The sequence below is a fragment of the Gorilla gorilla genome, chromosome X, assembly GCF_029281585.2.
Source record: "Gorilla gorilla gorilla isolate KB3781 chromosome X, NHGRI_mGorGor1-v2.1_pri, whole genome shotgun sequence".
NCBI classification, from domain to species: Eukaryota; Metazoa; Chordata; class Mammalia; order Primates; family Hominidae; genus Gorilla; species Gorilla gorilla.
In genome coordinates this window covers 130606575-130620956 of record NC_073247.2, presented here as the reverse complement: position 1 = coordinate 130620956, position 14382 = coordinate 130606575, and the positions used below count along the sequence as shown (strand labels likewise).

Below are 14382 nucleotides of genomic sequence, written 5' to 3'. Positions count from 1 at the left end.
AAACCCCGTCTCTACTAAAAATACAAAAATTAGCTGGGCATGGTGGCAGGCACCTGTAATCCCAGCTACTCAGGAGGCTGAGGCGGGAAAATTGCTTGGACCCAGGAGGCAGAGGTTGCAGTGAGCCGAGATTGTGCCACTGCACTCCAGCCTGGGCGACAAGAGCAAGACTTGTCTTAAAAAAAAAAAAAAAAAAGGTGAAAAAGACCACGGTCGTGGTTAACCCCAGGCAGAAGGGAAGCTTACTTTTTTTTTTTTTTTTTTAAGACGTATTCTCGCACTGTCGCCCAGGCTGGAGTGCAGTGGCACAATCTCAGCTCACTGCAACCTCTGCCTCCTGGGTTCAAGCGCCTCATTACAGGTGCACACCACCATGCCTGGGTAATTTTTTGTATTTTTCCTAGAGACAAGGTTTCGCCATGTTAGCCAGGCTGGTCTTGAACTCCTGACCTCAAGTGATCCGCCCGCCTCGGCCTCCCAAAATGCTGAGATTACAGGCATGAGCCACCGTGCCTGGCCAGAAGGGATGCTTACTTCTGGATGCAGTGTGCAAAGATTGTCCTATTGCCTTCAGCTCCAGGTTAAATCCTCCTACCTCAGACTGACTCCCTTCCTTATAGAAACTGGCAGTGTTCAATACTTGACAATTGAGTTCCTTAGGACCTCCGTGATGGCTTGCCTTTGAGGAGAAAGGGGAAACACAAAAGAAGAGGAAGCTAAACAAAGAATAAAGCCCTCCTGCAACCAGAAGGCGTCCTTATCCCTCATTTTGGCTAAGTACACTGGATTCATAAACTCTTTTTTATTGAATTGAATTTCAAAGCTTTTACTTAGTGTTTTTCTGGTAGGTAGATAAGGCAGAAGCCAACAAGCATCTAGCTACCCAACTCAATAGTGGGGCCCACCAGGGCATGATCCAGGCATATTTATGAAATAGGCAAAGTTTGTACTCAGCATGCCCCCACTCCTCCTTTGGCTCTTTCCTCCCCTTCTGGCCCACCTCTCTGAGTCCCAGCATCTCCTGCTGACACCTGGCTGGGCAGGGTCATTCCCTGTCCCACCTCTTAATGTAAGCTGGAGTTCCTATTTCTTAGCATTGAGCACCATTTCAGACCTCTCACACATCTCAAATCAAAAGGTATCATTCTAATCCCACAGGGCCGAACTTCATCATGGAATATCCTCATAAGTGACACATCTGCATTTTTAGGGAGGTCTTCTGGAATCCCTCAGTCCAGACAGATGATTCTGATGCTGGAAAGTTCAGACATGATTAAACTTTAGCAAGAGACATTTGGGGGTACTCAGGAGGGCAGTTTAAGAATTCCTTAAAACATGACTTCCTGAGGCAGTTGTACCTATTGTGTGTGTGTGTGTGTGTGTGTGTGTGTGTGTGTGTGTGTGTGTGTGTGTGTGTAGGACTGGCTCTAGAATCACTTGGAGGCTCCTGGGCAAGAACCATATACGTGTACAGAGGTCAGCTGGCTTCTTCTGTCCTGTAAGTTTCCCCAATTGGTGAGAGAAGTGATCTGAGAATAGTTCAGGCAGCCCAAGATGCTGATTTCTGGTTTCAAAACTCTATAATGAGGGTGGAATAATACACATTGGAGAAGACTCCAAAAGGTAGGAGGGTGGGAGGTGGGTGAAGGATGAGAAAGTACCTATTGGATACAATGTATACAATTCGGGTGATGGGTACACTAAAAGCCCAGACTTCATCAACTATGCAGTATAACTGATAGAGTTTGTATATTTGTCCTCACCCAAATCTCATGTTGAAATCTAATCCCCAGTGTTAGAGGTGGGGCCTGGTGGGAGGTGTTTGGATCATGGGGACAGATCCCTCGTGAATGGCTTGGGCCACCCCCTTGGTGATAAGTGGGCTCTCACTCTGAGTTCACATGAGATCTGGTCATTTAAAAGTGTGTGGTGGCGCTCTGTCTCTCTCTGTCTCTCCAAACACATACACACTTCCCTCTCTCTGCCCTGGCCACCCCATTCTCACCATGTGATATGCCTGCTCCTGCTTTGCCTTCCAACATGATTGGAAGCTTCCTGAGGCCTCCCCAGAAGTAGATGCCACTATGCTTCCTGTACAGCCTGCAGAACCATAAGCCAATTAAATCTCTTTTCTTGTAAATTACCCAGCCTCAGGTATTTCTTTATAGCAATACAAAATTGACCCCGTCCCAAAAAAAAGCCTCTCAAAACTCAAACAATCCGATTAGAAAATGAGCAAAATATATGAATAGATATTTCACCAAAAAGGATATATAGATTGCAAACACACGACAAAGATGCTCAATCAACATCATTAGCCATAAGGGAAATGCAAATTAAAATCACAATGAGATATCACTAAACACCTATCAGAATAGCTAAAATTAAAAAATAGTTAACAACACACATGCTGGCAAATAAGCAGAAAAACTGTATCATTCATACATTGTTGGCATTCTTCAACAGATTAATGACTAAACAAATTATAATTCATCCATGCCATGGAATACTATGCAGCAATAACAAGAAATCAGGGGCCAGACACAGTGGCTCAAGCTTATAATCCAAGCACTTTGGGAGGCTGAGGAAGGAGGATTGCTTGAGCCCAGGGGTTCAAGATCAGCCTGGGCAACATAGTGAGACCCTGTCTCTACAAAAAAATTAAAAATTAGCTGGGTGTGGTAGCACATGCTTGTAGTCCCAGCTAATCAGAAGGCTGAGGTAGGAGGATCGCTTGAGTGAGTTCAAAGCTGCAGTGAGCCGTGATCACATCACTGCACTCCAGCTTGGGTGACAGAATGAGACTGTCTCAAAAAAAGAAAAAAAAAAGAAATCAGGTATTGGTTCATGCAATAACTTGAATGAACTCCTGGGAATTTTGCTTAGTGAAAAAAAGCCAATCGTAAAAGGTTATAAACTGTATGATTATTTACATAACACTCTTGACAAAAATATAGAGATGGGGAACAGATTAGTGGGTACCAGGCATTAGGGAATGGAGCATATAGGAGGTAGGCTTGGCAGCCCAGCGCAGTGGCTCATGCCTGTAATCCCAGCACTTTGGGAGGCCGAGGGAGTGGATCACCTGAGATCAGGAGTTTGAGACCAGCCTGGCCAACATGTGAAACCCTGTCTCTACTAAAAATACAAAAATTAGCTGGTCGTGGTGGCAGGTGCCTGTAATCCCAGCTACTCAGGAGGCTGAGGCAGGAGAATTGCTTGAACCTGGGAGGCAGAGGTTGCAGTTAGCCAAGATTGCACCACTGCACTCAAGCCTGGATGACAAGGGTGAAACTCCATCTCAAAAAAAAAAAAAAAAAAAAAAAGAGGTAGGCATGGCTACAAAAGGTTCCTTGTGGTGAAAGTACATTTCTGTACTGTGTTGGTGGATACATGAACCTACAAGTGCTACAACTGCATAAAACTTCTAGTGAAAAAGATCTGTTATTTAAAAAAAAAATGCATATAATGAAATACATAGAACACATAAACAGAAACAAATGATTACAGGTAAAACTTGGGAAATCTGGACAAGAGTAATAGGTTGTAGCAACGTCCTGGTTGTGATACTATAGTACAGTAAATAAGATGTCACCACTGAGAAAAACTGGATAAAGGGTACATAATATCTCAATGTGCCGTTTCTGACAACTGCACATGAACCTACAGTCATCTCAAAATAGAAAGTTTAACTTTTTAAAAAAAGATAAAAACAAAAAATTGGGGCCTTGAACATTTTCTGGCTCATTGTGCAGGCATGAAACTCATTGGCCATCTGGCTACCCAGCTGGATAGTTACAAAGAAGAATGACTCCCCAAACCTGAGTATGTAGCACCTTAGGGCCTCTGGTAATCCAAAGAAGAATTGTTTGCCTTCTGGAAATTCTCAGTAACCAAGTTTAATTGAACATCACTTTAATGAAAAAACCAAGCCTTTGCTATATAAATCTTCATACCAAGAGACAGCACTAGGAAATCAAAATACGGTGTGTTAATCTATCCCCACCCCAGAGGCAGGGTTTCGCTCTATCTCCCAGGCTAGAGTGTGGTGGTACCTCCTGCCTCGACCTCCTGGGCTCAAGCAATTCTCCTGCCTCAGTCTCCCGAGTAGCTGGGACTACAGGCACGCGCCACCACACCCAGCTAATTTATATATATATATATTTTTTTTTTTTTGTAGAGAGGTGGTCTTGCCATGTTGCCCAGGCTGGTCACCAACCCCTGGGTTCCAGTGATCCACCTGCCTTGGCCTCCCAAAGTGCTGGGATTACAGGTGTGAGCCACTATGCCTGGCCCAAAAGTTCTTTATATATCCTAGATACGAGTTCTTTGTTGGGTATGTAGCTTGCAAATATTTTCTCTCAGTCTATAGCTTGTCTTTTCATTCTCTTAATAGGACCTTTCATAGATCAAAGCTTTTAATTTTTTATGAAGCCCAATTTAATGTAGTTTTTCTTACATGGATAACCCCTAGACAGTGTCAAACCTAAGAACACTTTGCTAGGCCCTAAATCATGAAGATTTTCTCCTGTGGTTTTTTTTTCTCTAAAATGTTTTATAGTTGTATGCTTTACATTTAAGTCTGTGATCCATTTTGAGTTATTTTTGTATAAGGTGGGATGTTTAGGTAAAAGTTCACTTTTTGGCCTATGGATGTCAATTCTCCTGAACTGTTTGTTGAAAACGCTATCCTTCCTTAAGTTGCTTTTATACCTTTGTCAAAAATCGTTTGAGCAAGTTTGCATTGCTATATTTCTGGGTTTTTTGTTCCACTGATCTATGTGTCTACTCTCTGCCATTACCATACTCTCTTTTTTTTCTTTTTATTTGTACAATATTGGGGTACATGTGCAATTTTATCATATGCATAGATTGCACAGGGGCCAAGTTAGTTAGGGCTTTGAGTGTATCCATCACATGAATAACATATATTGTACCCATTAGCCAATTTCTCATCATCCTCCTCCCTTCCACCCCTCACTCTTCCAAGTCTGCAATGATCTATCATTTCCACTGTCTATATCCGTGTACCACAGTATCTTGATTACTATAGCCATATATGGTAACCGTTTATATTGGGAAGAGTGATTCCCTCCAATTTATTCTTTATGAAAATCACTTTAGCTACTCTAGGTCCTTTGCCTTTCCATGTAAATTTTAGAAGAAGCTTTTCTATGTCTATAAAGATCCTTGCTGAGATTTTGATAGGAATTTCATTAGCCTATAGATCAATTTGGGGATAATTGATATCTTTACTATGTTGTCTTTTAACCCACACAGTATGTCTCTGCAATTATTAAGGTCTTCTTTGAGTTCTTTCCTCAGTGTTTTATAATTTCCAACATACAGATCCTTTCATGTTTTGTTAAATTTATACTTGCTTTTTGGCACAAGGATGAATGGCATTGTGTTCTTTATTCAGATTTCCACATTGTTAGTATATATATGTGATTGATTTTTGTGTGTTTATCTGGTATCATATGACCTTACTGAATTCAGTGAATAGTTCTACGAGGTTTTTTTTGTTTTTTTTTAAAAAAAGATTCCCTGTGATTTTCTATGTAGACAATTAAGTCTTTTGAGAATCAAGACAGTTTCACTTGATCCTTTCCAATCCATGTACCTTTTATTTCCTTTTCTTGCTTTGTTGTGCTAGAGCTATTTTTCCCCCTTTCTTGCCATTGTACTGGATAGAACTTACAATACAATATTGAATAGAAGTAGTGAGAACACCCAGGCACGGTTGTTCACGACTGTAGCACTCTGGGAGGCCAAGGTGGGTGGATAACCTGAGGTCACAAGTTCGAGACCAGCCTGGCCAACATGGCGAAACCCCGTCTCTACTAAAAATACAAAAATTAGCTGGGCGTGGTGGTGGGCCCCTGTAGTCCCAGCTACTTGGGAGGCTGAGGCACAAGAATCACTCGAACCCAGGAGGCAGAGGTTGCAGTGAGCTGAGATCGTGCCACTGCACTCCAGCCTGGGCAACATAGTGAGACTCCACCTGAAAAAAAAAAAAAGTAGTGAAAACAAACATGCTTGCCTTGTTCTGACTTAAGAAAGAACTCAGTCTTTCACCATTAAGTATAATATTAGTTGTAGGTTTTTTGCAGATGTTCTTTATGAGATTAAGGAAGTTTTCCTCTATGCCTAGTGTACTGAGAGTTTTTAATCATGAATAAATGTTGAACTTTAAGCTGGGTGTGGTGGCTCATGCCTGTAATCCCAGCAATTTTGGGAGGCTGAGAAGGGCAGATTGCCTGAGCTCAGGAGTTCGAGACAAACCTGGACAACACGGTGGAACCCTGTCTCTACAAAAAAATACAAAAAATTAGCCAGGCATGACGGCACACACCTACAGTACCAGCTACTGGGGGACTGAGGAGGGAGGATCACTTGGGCCCAGGAGGTTGAGGCTGCAGTGAACCATGTTTGTGCCACTGCACTCCAGCCTGCGTAACAAAGCGAGACCCTGTCTCAAAAAAAAAAAAAAAAAAAAAAGGTTGAATGTTATCATCAAATGCTTTTTCTGTGCCAGTTGATATGGTTAAATGATTTTAGTCTGCTGATATGGTGGATTACATTGATTAACTTTAAAATATTGAACTATGCATACATGGGAATAAATCCCAGAGTATAATTCTTTTCTACATTGTTGGGTTCATTTGGCTATTATTTTGTGGCAGTTTCTGTGTCTAAGTCCATGAAAGATATTCATTCATCTATAGTTTTCTTGCTTTGTACTGTCTTTGGTTTTGGTATCCTTCTGGGAATCTGATTATATGAATGTTGGATGTTTTGTTATTTCTAACAGGTCCCTGAGGCCCTATCCATCTTTTTTTTTCAGTCTATTTTCTCTCTGTTGTTCAGGCTGGGTAAATTCTATTGATCTATAAACAAGTTTACTGATTTTGTCCTCTGCCATCTCTGCTCTATAATTGATCCTATCCAGCAATTTTTAAAAATCTATTTTTCAGTTCTGTAATTTTCATTTGGTTCTTTAGAAAATGTGAACAGGTGTTTTAATCATGTATAAAATGCCTGATTATGTATGAATTTGAAGGAAGAAGAGATCAAAGGATTCCTGGAAGAAGGTGTCAGAAGGGGCCTTCAAGTAAAGAGGCACAGACTATCCCTGCCTAGGGCTGCTCTGAGCATCTTCCCATTTCTTCCTCACAACAACCCAACAATGATTATAGCAATACTTATACCCATTTTACAGATGAGGAAACTGAGGCTCAGTCAGGTTAAATTTTTTTTTTTAGGTTATTTAACCAAGGTCCCATTGCCAAGAAGCAAAGGAGTCAGGACTTGAATCCAAGTCTTCCTGATGCCAAAGCCCATGCTTTCACCGGTATCTGGAGGCCCAAGTTAAATACCCTGCCAAGGGGAAATCTTCCCAAACACTGCCAGAATGTGGCCACTTGTTCCTTGGGACCCCCATGTTGTTCCATCCCAGGAACTTGCTTGCCCCCACCTGCTGTGAGCTCTAGTCACGTGTGTCTATGAAGGGTGTCATCACAGTATCACCTATACCTGTACCTGGCACAGGGCCTTGTAGGCTGGTAGCTACCCCAGGTGTCTACTGAGGGAACTTTAACCCAATTAAACCTGAGATCTCAAAAATGCCCTTAGTGGAGGGCTGCTGTGAGGATTCCATGAATGGATGATCACAAAGAGATCTAGTTCAGTGTTTGGCACACAGTGAGTACTCACTGCAAGGAAGGGTTGCCATTGGGCTGTTTATTGTTATTTGTATTTGACCAGCCTCCCTTCCTGGATTCGAAGTAGTTCCTATTCCCAGAAAGAGACAGATAAGAGATAGTCACACAGCCACATGAAGGTCAAAGCCAAGTTTCCCAATTCTGGACTCCCCAGGAAGTGCTCAATGCCCCTCAGAAAACTACTCAGTCAAGGTTCAGGTCTGTGTCCTTTGATAACATAAGAGCCCCTTGTGATGAAATAATTCAGCTGCAGCTCCATCACAGAACCACACATGTATTTCCCATCTTAACTTGTCCTTGCCCTACTCCACGTTCCTAATCAGAGACTGAATGTACCATGTCAGACTGGCCTGGAGTATATTTGATACTTTTGTATAACTTCTATTGCTATGCTAAGATTTTATATTTTTTCCATTTATTTCAAGAGACTTTGCAATTACTTATTAAAGCATTTTTGTGGTGGCTACATTAAATCCCTTGTCAGATAATTTCAACATCTAATTCATCTTGGTGTTGGTATCAGTTGATTGTTTTAGGGTGATTTTTATCATATTCTGGATATGTTGACTATTATGTTAGAAGACTCTAATTCCTACTTAAATATTTGATTTTAGCAGGCAGTCAGTTTGTTTAGGTTTAGCATGCAGGTCCTGGCCTACTTTTGAAGGCTGTGATTCCAATGACAATTTAGTTTCAGAGCCTCTGTAGTGCTATTTTGGTCTGCTTGATTCATGTGGTGCTAATGGGTCCACTCTTCCCTGCTGGTGCTGCCTGAGGAAGCAGAATGTTCCTCAGATAGGGTTGCCTGGTGCCTCTAGGTGGGGGAAGTGATTCTTCTAGTCTGTGGAAACAAAGAATCTTCCTTGTCTCTGCTGGTTCTGGTGGGACTCCCCTGACTTTGCTGCCTGCCTTCCTGGTATCTCTCAGAGGAAGAGAGAAGCCTCAAGACCATGAAAACAAACAGGCTTCCTGGGCTAGGCTACTTGTCTTGGTCACATTTCCCCTTGATGGTGTGCTTGCTTGGAGAGTATCTTTCAGTGGGGTAGGGGAGTCTCTGACCTTGTGGGAAAGGACAGCACTTCTGCTGGCTGCTTATTGTCAGTGGGGCACCTTGCTAAATCCCACTTGCCGGAGTTGCCAGGCTTACCTGTTGGTGTCAGTAGGACTCCCATTCAATGCAGAGGAGAAAGGAACCTACAGGAACCATTTTCTATTGCTACGTTGGGGTTTGGGAAATGCTGGGCCTGGGTCACATTTATGGCTTGAGAGTCATAAGGTACCCTGCTACTGTGGTGTTCCTCCAGTCCTGGGATTCCTAATCATTCTGCCTTCCCCTTTACACCTTTTAGAATCCTCCTGTGGCCACCTCTTGAATTATTTCCAGGATTTCTGGTTGGGCTTACCTGGGAGAAGCAGGGAGAAATGAGTCTATGCTATCTTGTCCAGACTGGAAATGGAAGACCAATCCTGCATTGGTGTCTGCTGCTTCTTCTCCTAGGAATGATTCAGACTTTCATTTATCATCCTTTTTTTGGGGGCAAAGAGAAGCTCAGAAGGCTTTGCTTTGGTTAATATATTGAGCCCCCAGTTTTTTGTTTATGGGTGCATCCATATCCGTGTGTGTGTGTGTGTGTGTGTGTGTGTGTGTGTGTGTGTGTGTGTGTGTGTTTGAGAAGAAAAGTTGGCAGAGATTAGCCCTGAAATAACTGTATTACAGTAGCCAAACACTCTGATAGGATATTGAGTTAGCTGTGGATTTGTCTTGCTGATAAGATACTCCTATACCACTGTACTCACAGAATCATATTTTGAAGGTCAGAACAATCATATTTTGGTATTTCCATACAGGCGAAAGGCAGAAAATGTGAGAAACACATTCACCCGTCCAAACCCAAAGAATAGACTCAGAGACACGAAGAACAGTGGAAGCGAGACTTTTAATGGCGGTCTTACAAAATCGGGTGTCTGGTAGGCAGGCACACCTGGGGCAGTTACAGCAGGTAATTTATCTCTTGCATGCAAGTCCCTCCCCCAGTTCCTCATTGGTCAAGTACTATGGGGTTACAATAGTCCCAGACATCACCTAAGTTTCATTATCTTTTATAAGATTATACCCCAGTCCCCTACCCCACTTACATTTCGATTTCCCAATAACAAAACTTTCTTCCCTTTTATGGACTGACCCCTGCTCTACATTCTGTTTCCTTATCATGACTTTCTAGGTACATGAGCCATATGGTTTGTCATGTCCACAGGCTGGTTGCCAGTACATAGATTTATCATGCCTTGAAAATTGACCATGTAAAATGTTTTCTCACAAATTCCCTCCTCTTTTTTATTTACTTCCTTGGGTCTCATTTTCATCTAAACCCTTTTGGTCCTCCAATCACTCTAGAAGTTGTCTACTTTCTTCCTTATAGGAGAGTGAGTTTAATTTGGTTTCTAATAGTAGCAGGTTATTTTGCTGGTAAGTCATTGGCATTTGTTTATTAATAGCTGTTTCAATTAATCTCTGTGCTACTCCCTTCACACAAGGGATAATACAACATCCCACTGCTGTTAAGACTCCTGCCACAATTATGACAGATGTAAGGATTGAAGCTACCATGTCTTTCCATTTTCCAAACCAACCTTCTAGCCAGTCTGTAAATGGGTCAATTCCAGCATTTTCTGCCAGTTTATTGGCTAGAGTTGTCAGTCCTTGTAAAACTTTGGTGATGGTCCCATCTGGGGCAATATTGTTGGGAATGAAAGTACAACATTTCCCATCTAGCATAACACATACACCCCCTTTTTCTGCTAGTATCATGTCTAGCACAAGTCTGTTTCCCAGGCCATTCAGCTGGTGGTATCAAACTCGCTAGCCACCTCTTTAAGGGCATCCTGAGTACAATTGATGAATCTCTGTTGATTATAACAGATATAGTTAATCCAATCCACATTCTTATTAATAGTTGATCACCAAAAGAGTGCTGACTCAAACCCAGCAGCTATTTGGCTTCAGGCCTTAAATTCATTAGGCACCCCCTTGGGGACTCCTATCGAGTCAATATATATATTGGGATCAAAAGAATTTGTCAAATCTGTCTGGTTTTGGTGGCCATGTGTATTTTCGGGTATCTTATGGAATGCCAGGGTGAAAGGAATGGCCAATTGGACTAAAGCACAAGTCCTGGTCCAATTGGACAGTAACTAACAGGTTATGGAGGTCCCCTTTCCCACAATACCACCAGACATCAGCCCAGAGTATATGGAGAGCTGAGTAATTGCCATTGCCTGACTCAGCAGTGACAATTAGGATGTGGGTACAAGTACGAGAGTTCTCCCACGGGCTTATTGAACTCTGCCCCCTGCCTAGAGAGACAAGAGGAGTGGTTCATATTCCCTATAGAGAATGAGGGGATTGCTCTGGGATCTGACCACCATAATGCAGGAAAGAACAATGACAGGCTCTTACAAGTCTCATTTCCCCATGCATCTTTGTCCTGGTATAGAGCCAACATGCAATGCATGCCTTCAGGATCGGTATCCCATCCTAGGGGAAATGGAATCACCTGTGCCTGAAGTCGTCCTGCAGCATGCACATAGCAATTACTTTTTTTTTTGAGACGGACTCTCGCTCTGTCACCCAGGCTTGAGTGTGGTGGCATGGTCTCGGCTCACTGTAAACTCCACCTCCCGGGTTCAAGCGATTCTCCTGCCTCAGCCTCAGCCTCATCCTCACGAGTAGCTACGATTACAGGCACGTGCCACCACGCCTGGCTAATTTTTTGTATTTTTAGTAGGGACGGGGTTTCACTGTGTTAGCCAGGATGGTCTCGATCTCCTTACCTCGTGATCTGCCTGCCCCAGCCTCCCAAAGTGTTGGGATTACAGGCGTGAGCCACTGCGCCCAGCCAGCAATTACTCTTGAGGGCTTGTACTGAAAATTTGACCCAGGCATTCACATCCCTGTACCCTGTCTCAATTTCTAAAGTTTGCCTTAAATCCTTTACCTCAATTATTTCTACCCTTTTAGGGTCATTACTTGGTTAACTATTTCCATCAGTAACAGCATAACCATTATGTCTCTTGCCATTTGTCACTTGGGACAACCCATCCACAAACAGCCTTATCCCATCATGTAGTGGAGCTTCCTTAAGGTCTGGTCTAACTTTGATTTGGTATTCTATGATATCTAAGCAGTTATGGTCTGATGTCTCTTTGTTCTTCTCTCCTTTCCATAGGAAACTGGCTGGATTCAGGCAAGTATCTGTTGTTACAGCCAAATTATCTTTTTCTAGTGACATGGCTTCATATTTTAGAATCCAAGAATCCATTAACCACCTCCTGGCTTTTTGATTTAATATATTCCTGACTTGGTGTGGGTGCTTACTATTAGGGCCCCACCAAAGGTTAGCTTTTGACTCTACCAGCAGGGCTGTGGCAGCTACTGCTTGCACACATTCAGGCCACCCCCGAGAGACAGGCTCAAGAAGCTTGGAGACAAAAGCAACAGGTTGCCTCTTCCCTCCCCCGGTTTGAGTGAGCACTCCAAGGCCAAACTCTGGTCTACTGTTACAAACAGATGGAATGGTTTCTCTAAAGATGGTAGGGCCAGGACCGGGGCAGTAATGAGGGCCTGCTTTAGCTCTTTCACTACCTGAATTTCCTCTGGGGATCATTGCATGGGATCGGGTTCCTCTTCTAGTAACTTGAGATACAGAATTTTTGTCTTTTGAGCATACGAGTCAATTCACAACCTGCAGTAGCCAGTTCAACCTAAAAATTTTCGGAGTTCTCTCTGTCTTAGGCAAAGGCAGGCCCACTATTCCAGATATTCTCTCTGGGTTTATTCTCCACTTCCCTTCACTAATCAGGTGTCCTAAATATTTAACTTCTTTTTCTACAAACTGCAATTTGTTCTTAGAGACTTGCAATCCCCTTTCTCCTAGGAAATTAAGCAAGCTTATGGTGGTTTCTGATACCTCGGCCCTCCTCTCCCCAGAAATTAAAAGATTGTCTACATATTGTAATGACTGGGTTCCCCTGGAAGGTTGGAATTCCTCCCGGGCTTTTTCTATTATTTGACCAAATACATTTGGGGCTGCCATGAAACCTTGTGGCAGCACAGTCTAGCAGTACTGTTTTTTTCTCCCAGTTATAGGATTTTCTTATTCAAAGACAAAGAGGTCCCTACTCCTAAAATCTAGGGGACATGCCCAGAATGCATCTTTTAGACCCACTACACTGAACCACTTATGTTCATAGAGTATCTTATTAAGGAGGGTGTAGGGGTTAGGTGCCACAGTATGGTGGGTCTGGACAATTTGATTCATAGTCCCTAGATCTTGCACTAATCTATAGAACCCATCAGGCTTTTTGACTGGGAAAATTGGAGTATTGTATGGTGACATGCAGGGTTCTAATAGTCCATCTTTAATCAATCCCTCTATTACCAGTTGGAGATCTTTTCTCCCTTCAATAGAAATGGGATATTGTTTTCTTTTTCTTTCTTTTTTTTTTTTTTTTTGAAATGGAGTCTCACTCTGTCGCAAGGCTAAAGTGAAGTGACATGATCTCAGCTCACTGCAACCTCCGCCTCCTAGGTTCAAGTGATTCTCCTGCCTCAGCCTCCTGAGAAGCCGGGGCTACAGGTGTGTGCCACCATGCCAAGATAATTTTTGTATTTTTAGTAGAGACGGGGTTTCACCATGTTGGTCAGGTTGGTCTCGATCTCTTGACCTCATGATATGCCCACCTCGGTCTCCCAAAATGCTGGGATTACAGGCGTGAGCCACTGTGCCTGGCCTGTTTTCTGAAAACTACTTCTCCTGGTTGTTTTAGTTTAATCTGTAAGGGTGTGATTTTTAACCCTCCCCTGTTGCCTTCCCTAATCCACACAAGGGGATTAATTTTTCTTTCCTCTTCCTTTGTTAGGAGGCCCATCATTACTTTTATTTGTCCTTCCTCTATTCCTAATCCTAAACCCAATCTCACAATCAGGTCTTGACCAAGGAGGTTAGTTCCTGCTTCAGGAACATATAAGAGTCACCCCTCAATTTGTTCAGGTCCCAATCTAATTAACATTTCCTTGAATATCAGAACCTGAAATCCCTCCCCTTTTACCCCGATACTGTCAATTTTTCCTTAGAGACTTCTGTACCCCTTGGTTGGTGAATTAGGGAGGAGCAAGCCACCCCAGTATCAACCAAAACTGTCACTTCTTCTCCCTCGGGTCCCACCTTCACATTTATCAGCGGTTCCTGGAGGGTCCTACTCAGAAGGAACCCCTGGCCCCCCTTGTCTTCATCAACCATCATGAAGGGGATCATTTTTTCTTCTTTTTCCCATTCAGGACATTCTCTCTTAAAATGCCCTGGTTTTCCGCACTTGTAACATCAACTCATAGTCTTAGGAGCTTTTCCCTTCTTTCTCTGTGTCGAAATCTATTATCCCATTGTTTCCTTCAAGAGGGATCTTGGTCTAACCTTCTTCTGACTACCTTTTCCACTGTGGAAACCATGATTCTCGCTTTTTGTTTCTGCTTCTCTTCCTCTCTCCTTACAAAGACCTTCCGAGCTTCCCTCAGTAATTCCTCAATTGGTTTCTCATTCCATTCATTACTCTTTTGTAATTTTTTTGTAATGTCAGGCCAGCTCTTAGTTACAAAGTTAAC

At 42.7% G+C, this 14382-nt stretch overlaps 1 pseudogene; it reads right to left on the bottom strand.

Annotated features, from left to right (window-relative positions):
• Positions 1 to 10533, bottom strand: part of LOC101136889 (protein cordon-bleu-like) — a 31665-nt pseudogene extending 21132 nt beyond the window's left edge.
• Between the last annotated feature and the right edge of the window lie 3849 nt (positions 10534 to 14382).